The sequence below is a fragment of the Ammospiza nelsoni genome, chromosome 33, assembly GCF_027579445.1.
Source record: "Ammospiza nelsoni isolate bAmmNel1 chromosome 33, bAmmNel1.pri, whole genome shotgun sequence".
Classification (NCBI taxonomy): Eukaryota; Metazoa; Chordata; class Aves; order Passeriformes; family Passerellidae; genus Ammospiza; species Ammospiza nelsoni.
Window position 1 is genome coordinate 3,272,224 of NC_080665.1, and position 16,428 is coordinate 3,288,651.

Below are 16,428 nucleotides of genomic sequence, written 5' to 3' on the forward strand. Positions count from 1 at the left end.
CCCATATGAGCCTAAAGTTATCCAAAGAGATCTAAAATCCACCCTTAAACTGCCCAGTTTTTTCTAAAATCACCCTTAAACTGCCCAGTTTAAGGCCAAAATGGGCCAAATGGGCCTAAACCCTACCAGATTTTCCTAAAATCATCAAAAGGCATCTAAAATCCACCCTAAAACTGCCCAGTTTATCCTAAAATCAGCCAAACAGGCCCAAACCTCCCCCAAATGGGCCTAAAATCATCCAAAGGGATCCAAAATCTACCCTCAAACCTACCACATTTGGCCTAAAATCAGCCAAAGGGGCCTAAAATCCACCCCAAAAGGCTTGAAATCACTGCAAGGGATCTGAAACACACCCTAAACCTGCCCAGTTTGATCTAAAATCACCCAAATGGACCTAAATTCTCCGGACCAAGACCAAACCCAGCAGCAGAACCAGCACCAGCAGCAAGACTGAGACCGACACTGGAACTGGGATTGGCAGCACTACGGGACCGGCACCAGGACGAGCACCAAGACCCAGACCAGAACCAGCACCAGAACTGGCACTGGGACCAAGACTGGGACCAAGCCTAACACTGGGACCGGCACCAGGAGTGCTTTGGAAATGGGACTGGCACTGCCAGCGCTCCAGGACTGGGATCAGGACCGAGACTGGAACCTGGCGCCCGCACTGGGACTGCTCTGGGACCAGGACCAGGACCGAGACCGGGAGCCCTCCAGGACTGAGACCGAGACCGTCACCAGAACCAGCACCAAGACTGGCAGCGCTCTGGGACTGGGACCGAGACTGAGATTGGCACTGGGAGCACTCCCGGACCAAGACCAGCGCCAGTAGCAGCACTGGGTTCAGAACTGCTCCAGGACTGAGACTGAGACCAGCACTGAAACCAGCACCACCACCGGCACAGAGAATGGCACCACTCCCGGACCAACACTGGGACTGAAACCGGGACCGGCACCACTCCGGGATCGAGATCAACAAGAGCACCAGAATCAGCACTGGGAGTGCTCCGGGACTGATATGGAGACTGAGGCAGGCACCAGGACCGGGATCAGCGCCAGGATCACTCTGAGACTGGCACCAGGGTCAGAAACGGGACTGGAAATGGGATTGGCACGGGGATCCCCCCCAGACCTCTGCATTCATTCCAGGGAGCTTTGGCTGTGCCCCCAGGCAGGATGGGGAGGGACCCCTGGGCAGGGCAGGACCCCCTCAGTTCACATTGATCCAGTGCAGCCATCCCGGTCCATACGGTCCAGTTTGTATGATCCCAGTCTCTGGTCCTAATCCCTTGTCCTGGTTTAGGACAAATTAGGGGAAATCTCCAAAAGGGAGCCCCCCAAAACAAAACAAACCTCCAACCACCCCTCCCCCAATACCGGGTTCGGGAAGGAATTTCTCGGAGGAGCAAAGTGGAAAACAAAACCTATTTATTTACAAGTAACAAAAGAACACTCCCCAACACAAGAAACGAAAACCAAAACAGACTGTGTTGAGAGGGCGCCACTCTTCTTTGCAAGCTTCGGGTGTCCTGAAGCTCTCAGGTCAGGTCCGGAGCCGGTCCAGTATCTTCAGGGGAGGGTAAGAAAGAAGGAACAGGAGAAAAGAAAAAAAACAGCGCAAAAAGCAGAAAGCAAGCAAGCAAAGCGGCTAGCCAAGCCAAGCAGCAAAAGCAAAAAGCCAAAGAGGCCTGGTCAAACCCTCTCTCCTCTCTTCCCTGCCCCGCCGCGGCAAGACGGCCGCGGGGGGGAGGGGGAAGAGAGAAAAGGCACCGTTGCCAGACACAACACACGATATTGGGATAAAGGCTGTCAACCCACGACATCCCTATAGTCCCAGCCTGTGAAATCCTGGTCCACATAATCCCAGTCTGTACAATCCCAGCCCTTACAATCCCAACCCATACAACCCCAGTCCGCATGACCGCAGTCTGTACGGTCCTGATCCATATGATCCCAGTTTGTATGATCCCAGTCTGTATGATCCTGATCCATATGGTCCCAGTCTGTGCAGTCCCAGCCCATATGATCCCAGTCCACATGACCCCAGTCCGTATGGTCCTGCACAGCACACACTCCAAGGGTCTGGAATTCCAGTTCCCAGCCAGGAAAAGATGTTCCTGCCCTTGAAGGAAAGCTCTTAAGAAGGGGCCAAAAGCCAAGTGGAACAAGATCCTACAGTGACATTTCACTGCCAGCCTTCAGAACTTCACCCATGGCTGTTGTAGCTCCTGCACTGGGAACTAAATCAGGGCAGGGTCTTTGGTGGCAGCTGCCCTGGCTCAAGGGAGACACTGAGAGAGAAACAGAGCAAGCAAAGAGAGGCAGGAGAGAAAGGAGGACACAAACGCAATCAGCTGAGAAGGTGGCACTCTGCAAACACAAATGCAACTGACTGAAAATGAACGGGATGGAAATCGGTAACCCTGAAAGTTTTGTTTACTATCAAATATATCCAACCCAGCGAACCCCACACAATCCCCATCCCACTGCTCCAAATTGGGATCCTACTTCTCCCAATCTCCTTCCAACCCCATCTCACCATGCCATCGGTGGAATCAAGTGAGGTTGGTATGGGATTCAGTTTAAGATGGGAACAAGCCATTTTGATGTGGGATTGAGCCCGTATGAATTAAAATTCAGTTGTTTTCAGTGGGATTCAGTTGTTTTGAGGTGACCCTCTTGGCTTTTGGAGCACAAAGAGATGGAGAACATTGCCCAAAATCCCCCCACAGAACCCACAAATCCTCCAGAATATTGTCCCCACACCATCAATTCCAGCCTAAAAACGTCTGAAATTGTGGAACTTTAGACATCTTTGATCAATTTATTTCATTTAACTCTGTCTTGGCTGTTTTTTCGGGATGAAGATGAAGCAAAAGAAAATTGAGGCCAAACCAAAAGGAGAAGCAGCCAGGTGTGTTCCCAGCATGGATCACAGGGAGTGTGAGTGACCAGGGCTGTGCCCAAAGTGCCTCCTCCAGTGGGGGATGGAGCTGGAGCAGCGCACGAAGCTCTTCCCACACTCGGGGCACTCGCAGGGCTTCCCTTAGTGGTGCCTCCGTTGGTGTTTGGTCAAGTGACAGCTCCTGGAGAAGCTCTTCCCACACTGGGGACACTCGTAGGGCCTCTGCCCAGTGTGGATGCGCTGGTGTCTTATGAGGTTGGAGTTGCACCTGAATCCCTTCCCGCAGTCGGAGCATTGGAAGGACCTCTCCTTTGTGTGAATCCGATAGTGCCAGAGGAGATGGGAGCTGGTCTGAAACCTCTTCCTGCATTTATCACACTCGTAGGGCCTCTCCCCTGTGTGGATGCGCCGGTGGGTGACGCGGGTGGAGCTGTCCTTGAATCCCTTCCCACATTCGGGGCAGTGGAAGGGCCTCTCCTCTCTGTGACTCTGATAGTGGCAGAGGAGATGGGAGCTGGTTGGAAACCCCTTCCCACACTTGGAACACTCGTAGGGCCTCTCCCCAGTGTGGGTCCTCTGGTGCTTGATCAGGTGGCAGCTCTGGCTGAAGCTCTTCTCACATTCTCCACACTTGTAGGGCCTCTCCCCGGTGTGTATCCTCTGGTGCAGGATCAGGGTGGAGCTCAGTGTGAAGCTCTTCCCACACTTCCCACACTCGTAGGGCCGTTCCCCAGTGTGGGTCCTCTGGTGCTGGATCAGCTCGGAGCTCCACCTGAAGCTCTTCCCACACTCCACGCACGTGTGGGGCTTCTCCCCATCATGGAGCTGCTCATGGAGCACCAGCTCCGAGCTCTGGCTCCATCTCTGGCCGCCTTCCCGGCCCAGGCTGCCTCTTTCCCCCTCAGATCCCCGCCAGCTGCGTTTGCAGCCCCTCCTCGTGCGGCATCTCCGGGGCTTTTCCTCCCCGTTGGCTTCCTGCGCCGTGGAGCCGCTCAAAACGGCCTCTTCCACCAGGTTCTGCCACAGGCATTTGTCCTCCCTGCTCTCCATGCTCAGCTCCTGCTCTGGGGGAGGAAGGACAAGGACAGGATGGGATTTGCCTCCCTGCCACAGGCAAGGGCAAGGAGATCCCCCCAGGGCTGAGCTGCAGCTGGGGCCGTGCTGGGCTGGGAGATGGAGCAGCACAGAGGGGAAAGGGACACTGACTTCTTCCTCACCTGCATCAGTGTCCTGGGGCATCTTCCTCTTCCTCACAGACTGCCAGGGGTTGGGAATGGGAAATCCTGGTTTGGGGAAAACAAGGGCTGAGCACATTTGTAGGAGCATCGGGGGTAGGACGGTGGCGACAGAGACGAGAGATCTCTGAAGCCAGGGCGTGGAACTTGCGGTTTCTTGCAAAGGGCCTGGGTGCAGGGCCCTGCCTGGAGCTGCCAGCCACAGCTCAGAGCAGGCCTGAGAGAGGAGAGGGGCAGAGAGGATGAGAGGGTGAGAGAGTAAGAGGGTAAGAGCGTAAGAGAGTTAGGTTCCTGTTACAATACAATAAATATTCTTCTGGGTTGAATATTCTATTTCTCACAAACCAATGTAGTACAAGATACAAATCCTACAGCATTTATATACAGCCTATAAAAATAATTACATCACCATACTGTGTTACATTTTAAACCCTTAATACTACTCTTTGGACCCCTTCTGCTGAGCTAGTAGGGTCTGCTCTGACACTTGAATCTCTCTGCAAGCAGAGGGAATTGTTTCATGAAAAGGGGATTACCTTCAGTCGGGCCACACCATTGTTTTCCAGTTGTTCACTAACTAGGTATCTAAAAACTTGGTTTCATCTCAATCTTGCTTATACTTTCTATATTCTCAAAATCATTTGCCAGACAATCATATTTATAAGGCTTTCCTGTTTCATCTTCCCCAACACACGTTGAGTTTCAAGGTCCCTCTGCCCGAGTCCATCTCTACAAGTCACCGGACACCTGGACTCCAGAAAAACCTCCCAAACACCAAGATTCAGCCCTGAAAAAGCCTCCCAGGAGTTCCCCATCCCTGGTCCCTCCCTTCTGGTGTTCAGGGGTTCCCCCCTGTCCCAGCTGCTGGGGTCACGCTTGCATTGGGGGTCCCCATTCTCCTCGGTGCCCGCCCTGCCCAGGCTGCTGGCAGTCCCAGCAATGCCAAAAGCTCCCCCCTCTTCGCTCTCCCCATTCCGGGATGCCGGGGCTGTTTGGGCTCCCGGGCTCCCTTCTCCCCTCGTTCTCTGCTCTGGGCTGCAGCGGCTCCAAGGAGTCCCCCCTGCCCCTCTCCAGGCTCTTGAGGCTCCCGCCCATGGCGGCGCTTCCCCCTCTCTGGGCTCCCCACTTTGGGCTCCTGGGGCACACAGGGCTCTGCTCCTCCAGGCTGCCTCTGCCGGCAGCCGCCACTGGCACCCCCCGATGTCCCCCCAAGGGGCCTTTTCCGCTCAGCCTTGGACTGCTTCATTCTCCAAACATCTCCCCAAAAACCCAACTGGGAGCAACTGGGAGTGACTGGGAACATGCTGGAGGGAACTGGGATACACTGGGAGATACTGGGAGTGACTGGAACAAAAGTGAGGGTGAAAGAGAGCAACTGGAACCATGTGGAGCACAACTGGTTCATACTGGCAGTGACTGGGAGTAACTGGGAGCACACGGGCAGCAAATGGAATCATACTGGGACTGATGGGCTGATCTAGGAAGCAACTGGAACCATGCTGGAGGCAGCTGGGATCATACTGGGAGAGACTGGAAGCAACTGGGTTTATACTGGGACCACACTGGGAGGGCTGGCATGTGACTGGGATCAAACTGGAGCTTACTGGGATCATACTGGGGCTGAAGGGGAGCAACTGGGATCACACTTTGGGCTACTGCGAGCAACTGAGAGAAACTGGGATGATGCTGCAAGCAAACTGGAGGAACTGGAAAGGACTGGATGCATGCTGGAAGCAACTGGGATACAATGGGCATGACTGGGGAATCATACTGGGAGAACTAACACCTTACTGGGGCCACTGGCAGTGCCTGGAAATGGCTACAGACATGCTGGGTACAACTGGGATATACTGGGAGTGTCTGGAACCATACTGGGGGGACTGGAACCACACTGGGAACAACTGGGACCATGCTGGGAAGGACTGGGATCATCTGGGGAGTGACTGGGACTAGAGCAGGGGCAACTGGGTTCAACTGGGACCACACTGGGAGTGTCTGTAACAACAGGGGAGTGATGGCACCACACTGGGAACAGCTGGGCCCATGCTGGGAGCAACTGGGATCACACTGGGGGCATTGGCATCAGACTGGGAGTGACTGGGAGACACTGGGATTAGACTGGAAGTGACTGGGATCATACTGGAGTGGCTACACTCATACTGGGATTATACTGGGTGTGAATGGAACCTGACTGGGGCTTGCTGGGAGCTACTGGGCCATGTTGGGAGGAAAATGTGACACACTGGGAGCAACTGGGAACAGCTGGAAGGAACTGGAACCATGCTGAGAGGACTGAGACTATAACTGGGGCAACTGGGATCATACTGGGAGCAACTGGGGCCACCCTTTGAGCAACAGATGGAAACTGGGATTATGCTAGAGGAAACTGGGAGTAACTGGGCAAGACTGGGATCATTTTGAGGTAACTAAAACAAACTGGGAGTGTCTCTAACCATAGTGGGGGGACTGGAACCACACTGGGAACAGCTGGGATCATGCTGGGAGCAACTGGGACAATGCTGGGGGAAACTGAATCTACCCTGGAGGCAACTGGGCACAACTGGGACCCTGCTGGGAGGGACTGGGAGTATTCTTGGAGCAACTGGGATCATAATGGGAGGAACTGGGAACATCTGGAATTATGCTGGGAGCAACTGGGATCACACTGGGATCACAGTGAGAGCAGCTGAGTCCATACTGGGTTACACTGGGATCACATTGAGAGTGACTGGCATCATACTGGGATTGACTGGGAGTGGCTGGTTTTGTGGATTTTGGGGGGTTTGGATTTTTGGGGGATTTTATTGGCATTTTGAGGGGGAGTTTTTCTGGGGGCGTTTGGGGGTTTATTGGAATTTTTGGTAGCTTTTTTTTCAAATTGGGTGGTTTTCCTGGGATTTTGTTGGGATTTTGGGGGATTCTCAGAAATTCTGGGGGTTTTATTGTGATTTTTAGGAGATTTTGGGGCATTTTATTGGAATTGTGGTGGCATTTAGTGGGATGCATTGGGGATTTGGGGTTTTTTGGGATATTTGGCGGGATTTGGGGGGGTATTGTGGGGTTTTTTGGGTGTTGCCAGGATTTCTTTGGATCTTGGGGGAGATTTTGTGGGACCTTTTTATGGTTTTGGGGACATTTTTGGGGGATTTGCAGAGTTTAATCAGGATTTTTGGGGTTATTGGGATTTTAAAGGATTTTGTGGGCTTTTATTGGGATTCTAGGGTGTTCTAATGAGATTTTGAGAGATTTAATTGGGATTTAATGGGTTTTATTGGGACTTTTGGGAATTTTAAGGAGATTTTGGTGGCTCTGAGGCCTTCCCCACACCCAGGGAATGCCCCAAAGCCCCCCTAAAATTCCACTAAAACCCCACAAAATCCCCAAAAATTACAAGAAAACCCTCAAAAACCCCAGAGAATCTCCAAAAATCCCAGTGGAACTCATAAAAATTTAGAAAATTTCCCAAAAATTGCAATAAATCCCACCCCCCAAGAAACCCCTCACAACGCCAATAAAATGCCCCAAAATCAACAAAACCCCCCAAATCACATAGCTCCCACCGAAAGCCAGTAATTCTCCCCCAATCGACCCAATAATTCCTCCTAAACTCACAATAAAATCTGCCAAAGCCCAAAAAAGCCACCCTGAAATTCCCAAAAACCCTCTCAAAGCACTAAAATCCCCACAAATGCCCCCAAAATCCCCCAGGCTCAGTGGGGCCGTCCTGGATCAGGGGGCACCGGCGGGTGGAACAGGAGCCACTTCAGGGGGCCCTCGGAGCTTTTTGGGGAGGGGGCACCGTGGGAGACCCCCAAAAACCGGGGGGGGGGGGGGGGGGGGGAACCCTGCTGTGCCCCCTCCCCCCGAAACCCCCAGACCCCGGTTCAGGGTGTGCCTGGGACCCCCCAGTGTTATGAACAAAAACTCGGTTAATGTTTTTTATATGAGAAAAAGTTTCAAAAAGGCAGCCAGATCACTGGCCCTGCCCAAGTTCTGTGTGTTTTGTTATTGTAATCACGGGTCGTTGAGGCTAATCGCTCCTTTTGTATCAGCAGAGCCTTGCCCGAGGCTAAGTTGTACCTTTCTCATAGTGAAGACACCTGAGAAGGTGGGGGGGGTTATGCAAAGTGACTCCAAGACCACAATGCAGCATGGGGTCCCCCACTGTACTGAGAAGACCCCAAAAACAACGAGCCAAATGAGAGTTGAGAGACTGGAGTGATGTCTGGATGTGAGGAGCGGAGTGCTGGGCCTGCAAGAGATGCTAGAAACCTTCATCGTTCCTCACCCTGTCTTCGAGATCCCCCAGGCCAGGTCTGGCAGGGGAGCGAGACTCGGTCCAAACTAACAACTGGAAAGGGATCAGCAGGCCCTAAGGGCGCCCATGAGGACTTGATCCCCCAGCTCTGCCCCTTGTGGACAAAGCTGTGCGTATCCTCCTCCTCTGAGTCGCCTTGGGAGACACGACAGAAAGCTGCAGACCTGCTGACCTGCCCAATTCTGAGCTGATCACTTTTAATTAAGGCATTAAAAAGGAGAAGAAGTCTCCTGGCCCTGATTATTTCACCCAGGACCCCCAAATCTTACCCCAGGACCCCTCCAGGAACCCCAAACCCCCCAGAGCTCCCCCACGGTTGGCCCAGAACCACCCTGGACCCCAAAACCTCCCCAGGACTTTCAGACCCCCCCATTTCCCCACAAAATTCACCCTAGACCCACCTGAGACCCCCCCCCCCCAAAATCCATCAGACTGCCCCACATCCCCCTCAGACCCCTCAATCCCCCCAAAACCCTATGAAATCTCCTCGGACTCCCCAAATTTCTCCCCCGACCAACCTCAGAACCCCCAGATGCACTCACAACCCCCCCAGTTCCTCTCACAATCCCCCAAAATCCCCTCACACCCTCCCAATTCCTCTCAGATTCCCCCTAAACCCACCTGAGAACGCCCCAGACGCGCTCAAGGTACCTCCGCCGCGTGCGCGGGCTCCCCCAGCCAATAGCAGCGCGCTCCGCCAAACCGACCAATCACCGCGCTGCACGGCCCCGAACTAACCAGTCACGGCGCAGCTCCCTGACATGACAACCGCGCGTCCCCTGCGTCTCCCTACCGCAGCCGACTGGGGCTGTGTGGCCGCTCCTGACTCGCTGCCTGTGTCTGACGCTCTCGGTCTGAGATTGGGTCTGAGACCCCTCTCCCGGAGTCCCGCGAGCCTCGCCCCTCGCGCGCGCTTTTGGCACCGTGCCGGCCGCTCCCGGCGCTGCGCTCGCAAAAGCCGCACCAGAACCCGTGTCTCCCATCACCTCCTCACGCGCGCTCCCCCTGCCAGCCCGCACCGTCGCGGCCGCGCCGCTGTGCTCACCTCGAGAAAGCGCTTCCCCCGACCCCTTCTCTCCCCCTCGGACCCCTACTTCCGACTCCGCCGCTTTTCCCGTCCCTTCTCCGTCTGGCTCATGAGGAGAAAACCTCGACTCTTCTGGGAGTAGGATGGTATCTTCTGAGCCTGAGTCGGAGCCTTAAACCCCTTTACTCTCTGGGGTTTCAGGGCGTTTTAGGGATCTCTTGGGCTTTCTGGGTGGTGGGGCTGGAGGCAATGACATTGCTCCCTGCTCCCTTTCCTCAAGAGCCTTTTCCCCCTGGCTAGCTGGGGCCAGAGCCAATCTCCACTTCGAGCCTTTCTCTCCTCCCCCTGCCTCTGAGGGACTCACAACAAGTTGTTGCCTGGCCAACCTTTTTGACTACACTGAGATGCCTTCTAACATAATTCTTGCCGGAGACAGCAATTTCAAGGCTGTCTCGTCCTTTTTTGTGGCTAAGAGATAAAGATGTCTAATAATTTCTTGCCAAAACCCCACTTCAAACAACAGATGCGTCTCCGAAAATGGGTTATTAAGTCTCACCCACAACAGAAGGTCTTTAAGCTCCTTCTTTGGGATCCCTACTGTATGGGTGTCTGCCACGCCTTGTAAGGCGGACAAAATTCCCAGCTGTTCTTGGGAGAGTGTACCCCCAATGTTCTTAAATTTGACCTTCTCACCGAATCTCCGTCGTCAGAGCAGTCTGAAGGCTCCCGATCTCCGTCCAGCAGGTCACAGGAGATGGATCCAGAGGCGCCTTTCCGGTTCCGGTCCGGGCTGTTCTGCTGCGAACCTTCTTCGGCAGAAGCTGAGTGTGATGGTCTTCTCAGTGGCTGCTGCTTTTTTTCTTTCAGACTCTCCTGGCCGCTTTCTGGCTTCTCTCCCAAGGAGTTATCAGTGCTCTCCTGGGAATTCGTCCAAGTCGGGAGCTGCCCTCTCGGATGTTCAGGGCTGTAACCCCCCCTTTGGTGGGGATCGCCTGGACAGAGACGCCAAGTCTCTGATCTCGGCCTGTTGTCCCGGCCCGGTTAGGCGTAGAATGGCCTTGGGACAGCCCGCGCGCCAAAGGACGAGTGCACTCTTCAGATTTTTCGGTCTTCGATATAGTTTATTAATTCTTATCTATAAAGTCGTCTCCCAGCCTGACAGGTCTGCCCAGCAAGACAGCCATGGGCACAGTGACCTCCCACTGGACGGTCGTCTATTTTTATACTAAAAACTACGTATAAGATATTTACCTTTACCTTCCAATACCTTTTACCCTTATTAACAAGTGCACATTTAATGTGAACCAATCCCAAAGTGCCAGCATCACCACCAAAGATGGATGACAAGAAGAAGAGAGAAGGACAAGACACGCCCAAATTCCTCCATCTTGTCTCCTAAAAACCCCCCTGTACCAGAATCCCAAAACCTGTATTTTCACCTTGTGAATAATCAATTCCTTCACCACCCTTCATCCTCTTGTCCTCATACAGGTGGCACATCCCGTGCAGGGTCAAAATCCAACCAAGCACTTCTGGCAACATTCCAGGATTTCTGAGCCCCCCAAGGGTTACCTCGGCAACTCTGGACATCAGGAGTGATGTGCTGAGTTCCACAAAACACACCCTGAAGGAGCAACTGTGAGGGAACCTGTCTGGAAATGCAGCAATTGATCATTTTCTCCCTGTACCCAAGGGTCTGAGAAAACCACAAAACTACTGCAAATTCCACAACAATCTGCTCAACAACCTGACCTGGACCCTCCTTGAACAAAACCTGCAGCCCTTAGGAACCTCATGGAAAGAATGTTTAGGTTTTGGATGTGCACACCAGAAGAGAGGGAAAAGTGTGGAAATATTGAGCAGGGGCTGCACACGAGGGGCTGGGGAACAGGGGTGTCACAGCAGGAGCAGGGAGTGGCCAGGCAGGGGAATTCAGGGCAGGCTGGAGTGGATTTACCAGGGAATCAGAGCCTGAGGCACACACGGGCATTTCCACAGATTCCTGTGCACTGTCCCAAGGATGGGCAGAGCTTCTCCCCTTCCTCCATGGGAAGTCAATCAAGTTTCAGTGTGAGAATGAGCAAAATGGGGAGAGTTCCTAAATGTGGCCCAAGAAAAAGCTTCCTTAGGGGCTGTTTTGCTGCCCAACAGGCAGGGAACAATCCCATGGAGCTGTTGGACACTCAGGGAGATTCCACACTCTCTATTATCCACAAGCAAACTCTGCTGTGGGATGCACCAATGGGCTCCTAAAGGGAACAAAAAAGCCTAGTTTCTTCAGGATTTGTTTGTTTTTATTTTGAGTGACTTAATGGGACAACAACTGCTAAAAGGATTCTATAAACTGGACCAATGACCTCTTCTTTCTGCTGCAGGAAAGAGAAAATCAAAGTGTTTGAGGTCCCAGCCAGAGGGACCCATTCCCCCCCCCCTCCCAGCCCCCAACCACTGCCTGCATCCCCCACCCCCTCATTTTCCTCTTTCTGGGATCCACCCCGCTGTTACCTGCTCAGGTGCTCCCTGGAATGGCTGAGCCAGGAAATTGGAGGGGATGGGCAAAAGCCCAGGGGTGTCTGGGACAGAGACACAGAGCCTCCCAGGACAACCCTGGGGTGCCTCCCTGGCCATAAGCACTGGGGGGCTGTGCGGGGCTCTGATTCATCCCAAAATCTGAGGCACCCCATGGAGGAGTTGTGCCCCCTGTGCCCATCCAGCCATTCCCCATCCCTGACACCTCCCTTCCCCTGGCAACCCAACCATGGGACCCCCCTTGCCTTGGTTTCTCCTCCCTGGGGACCCCCATCCCAGCACTACCATTGCCCAGCACCACCATTGCCTTGATCCCATCCCATGGGCTTCTTCTTCCCACAGAAGCCCTATTCCTGAGGCTCCCCTTTTCCCCCCTGCACCCCCAATCCTGGCACCCACATGCCATGACCCCAAATCTCTGGGGACCATGTTCCCACAGCACCCCCATCCTTGAATCCCTCCATTGGGCATGGAGACCCCAATTCCCCTGGACCCACATTCTCCTGGGCACCCATCCTTGGTTCCCCACATCCCCTGAGCCCCCCACTCCTGGCAACACCATCCCTCACCATGTCCCCAGACTATCCCACCGTGTCCCCAGCCTGTGCCCAGCCTGTGCCCCCGCCAAGGGCCACCTACACAAGAGGGTGAGATGTGACCTCACTTCCTTCCCCTTTGACCAAAGAGCCGCCAGCCAGGGGAGCTGTGGCCACAGCAGCGAGTGACAGCCAGTGCACATGGCTGGGGACACCGGGATGGCCGGGAAGGTGGCGCTGCTCCTGTGGGGTGAGTGCCCTGGGCACGGGCCTGACACCCCAGGGATGGGGAGGGGAGGGGTCAGAGGGGGGCTGCGCGGTCCCCTGAGGTCCCCAATGGCAGCAGTGCCAGTCCATGTTACCCACAGTGGACCTTGGTGGGACTGGGCATAATGGGTAGCTTTGGGGACAGGCAGAGGGGGTCAGGAATTCAGGGATGGGGGGCCAGGAATGTGGGGACTGGCACCTTTGGGCTCAGGAAGCTCTGGGTATGGGGACAAGGAAACTGGGATGCATGGACAAAACAGGGAAAAGACCAGTGAGGATGCAGCCATGGGGATGAGTGTGCGGGTGGCAGTGACATAGACGTGTCCCCCTGCCTCTCCAAATCCTTTGGCACCACTCCCATGCACTTTATCAAAAGAACTGCTGACCCCATGGGGACAGTTAGGGACAGTCCCCACACCCAGTGCCCCTGTGCTGCTGTCCCCACGGTGCAACCGCCACCCAGCCCTGTCCCTTCTCCCTTCCAGCCCAGACCCTCGGCCTCGCTGGTGAGTCCTTGGGGGATGCCATTGCCCCACCCCGCTGTCCCCAGCCCCACGCTGGCCCTGGCAGGCTGGTGTGCCCTGTCACCTGCAGGTGCCCAGACCACCCAGCTCCTGGTGGAGCCCCCCTGGAGGCCGGCGGTGCTGTGGGACTGGGTGACACTGACCTGCCAGGGTTCAGGGAACACCGGTGCCACCAACCTGGTACAAGGAGGAGCGGCACTTGTGGCAGGAGGGATGAGACCACTTCACTGTCACCAAAAGTGGCACCTACACATGTGAGAGACCTGGCACCGGACTCAGCCTCCCCCGTGACAGTCTCAGACGGTGAGGGGGGTTTGGGTTCCCCCAGCCTGGCACCCACAGTGACCCCAAGGGCTCTGGGTGGGCTCTGCTCCATGGGTTACCTCCTGTGTGACTAGAGCCTGTGCCCTGCTCTGAGGACATCCAAGAGCTTCCCAGAGTGAGGAGACTTGTCTCTCACAATGGCTGGCTCCTGGTGTCACCTGGTGCCATCATGACCCTCCTGATGCCCCTGGTGTGACAGGTCCCCTCTGTCCCCCAGACTGGCTGGTGCTGCAGGTGCCAGCATGGGCGCTGCTGGATGGGAACACACTGACACTGCGCTGCCGGAGCTGGCAGAACAAACGCCTCACGCACGTGCACTTCTACCATGGAGAGAAGCATCTGAAGGGGCCCCATGACAGACCGAGCTGTCCCTGTCCCCCCTGCAGCTGCACCACAGTGCCCACTGCGCCTGCAAAGGCTATGGAGTGTCACACTGGAGTGAGTCGAAGCCTGTGACAGTGACAGTGCACAATGAGTACAGGGATGGGGACAGGGAAGCCCAACATCCTCCGAGGCCTTCCCCTCTCTGCCAGAAACCTTCATCCCTCCCTTTACTCCTCCCTGGCTCACCCAAAATTTCCCAAGTCCCTCTTGGTTTCCCCCAGGACTGCCCAGTTCCCCCCGAAGATCCCTCATCCCTCCCTTTGTCCTCCCCATCCCTCCATGGATTCCCCACCTTTTCCAAGGTCCCTGCTCCACCCTCTCGCCTCTCTTCCTTCCCTGGGTCCTCCTCCCCATCTCTAAACCCCAAATCATTCCCTGAGTCTCCTCAGTCTCTCGCCTGGTTTCCCATCCCTGCCTGGGTCTTTCCCTATTTCCACGGTGTCTCGCCATTGTCCCCAGGTCCCAACATGCCTCCCATGGTCCCCTTCTGCTCACTGGCATCCTCTCTGCTCCCCTCTAATCCCCCTCTTTCCCCTCCCGTGTCCCCCACCCCTCCTGAGTCCCCAATCCCTCCTGTGTCCCCCTGCAGGGGTCCCGCCCTCAGGGGTGTCCTTTTCAGCACAGCCCCCCGGGGGACAGGTGGCACTTGGGGACTGCCTGGTGCTGAGCTGTGCAGTGGCCATGGGGACAGGTCCCCTGTCCTTCTCCTGGCACCGGGAGGGCTCAGGGACACCACTGGGCACCAGCCCCAGCCTGGAGCTGCGCCATGTTGGGGACAATGACAGCGGCCAGTACCGGTGCCGGGTCAGCGACGGGGACAGTGTGGCCAAGAGTGATCCCCTGAATGTCACCGTCCTGGGTGAGCAGGACCCTCGGGCCGGGGGTGACCCCACCCATGGCACCCCCATCCCACCTTGCCATGTGCCAGCCCTGTCCGTGTCCCCGCAGTGCCCGTGGCCAATTCCACCATCACCCCCGGTGCCCTGTCACACCAGGTACATGCAGGTGACAATGTAACCCTGTGCTGCTCACTGCAGGTGGGCTCAGCCCCTGTCACCTTCACCTGGCTGCACAACGGGCAGGAGGTGGCCTGGGGTCCCCTCCTGGAGCTCAGGGACATCAACGTGGGACATTCGGGCACCTACCAGTGCGTGGCCACCAACCAGCTGGGACAGGACGGGCACCGCGTGTTCCGAGCACTCAGCCCTGAGCTGGCCCTGGAGGTGACACCTGGCTCACCCAGGGTCACAGGTGGGGTCACATGGGGTCACCGGGGTGTTCAGGACTCCTGCAGTTCAGGATGACCCCAATGTGTCCCCTCTGTCCCCAGCAGTGGCTGTGAATGTTGGCAGGACCCTCCTGTTCCTGCTCCTGCTCCTGGCTGTCATCGGGGGCTGTCACTGGTGGCACCGCCAGGGTGGGTGACATTGGGGGGGCATGGGGGTCCTGGAGTGAGGGGGAGACCCCAGAGTGGGAGCAGAGTTCAGCAGCACCCAGGGTCCCTGAGCTGAGCTGGGGGACACTGAGCCTGCAGTGACCTCATCTGGGGGTCCTGGGGGATTTGGGGGGAGTTTGGAGGGTCTTGGTTGGGCTCCAGGGCCATCCCTGGGTGGACTTTGAAGAACATTGGTGTGGCACTGGGAGGTCCTGCAGAGTTTGGAGGAGCTCCTGGAGGGCTGTGAAGGGATGTTGGATGATCTTTTTGGGTCCTGGGGGAGTTAGGGGGTGCCTCTCCTTCCAGGTTTGCTGTTCTGCGAACTCAGAGGGTTTGGGACACCAGGAGGAGTATGGGGCCCTGTGGTGTTGCAGAAGTTCTGGGGGCTTCAGGGGTTCTTAGAGTGTCCTGGGGGAATCAGGGGTCCATTGGGGATCGGGGCTGCAGTGGAGATTTGTGAGTCCCATGTGTGGTTGGAGTTGCCGAGGTCCAGGAAGGTTCAGGGGTCCCGGTGTCCCCTTGGTCACCCCCTCCCCTTTTCCTTGCAGCCACCAAAAAACCCCAGGACAGGTGAGTGGGGGGCTCATGCTTGGACTCCCCTTTCCCTTTCCCCAGACTACTGAGACCCCCCCCTTATCCCCCAGGCCTCCCCCAGAGGAGGAGGCCATGCTGGACCCCCACATCATGAGCACCCGTTGGGCAGTGGGAGAATTCGGGGGGGAACAAGGACACGTCACTCACAAGTGTCACCCTCGCCCAGGTCCCCAGAACCGGTGCCACTCTCAGGGTCCCCACAAGTCTCCCCCAGCCCTGCACCACCGCGGGATCCAAAGGTGACCAATGCAGAGCTGTCGGGACCCCAGGAGGGACAGTGGGACTCCCGTGACAATGAGAACATGCTGTGACACTGGGGGGTCTGGGGGTCCCTTCCCCAGTGTACC

General features: G+C 55.9%; 1 pseudogene; it reads right to left on the reverse strand.

Moving 5' to 3' along the window:
• Positions 1-10,988, reverse strand: part of LOC132085905 (zinc finger protein 850-like) — a 534,273-nt pseudogene extending 523,285 nt beyond the window's left edge.
• Between the last annotated feature and the right edge of the window lie 5,440 nt (positions 10,989-16,428).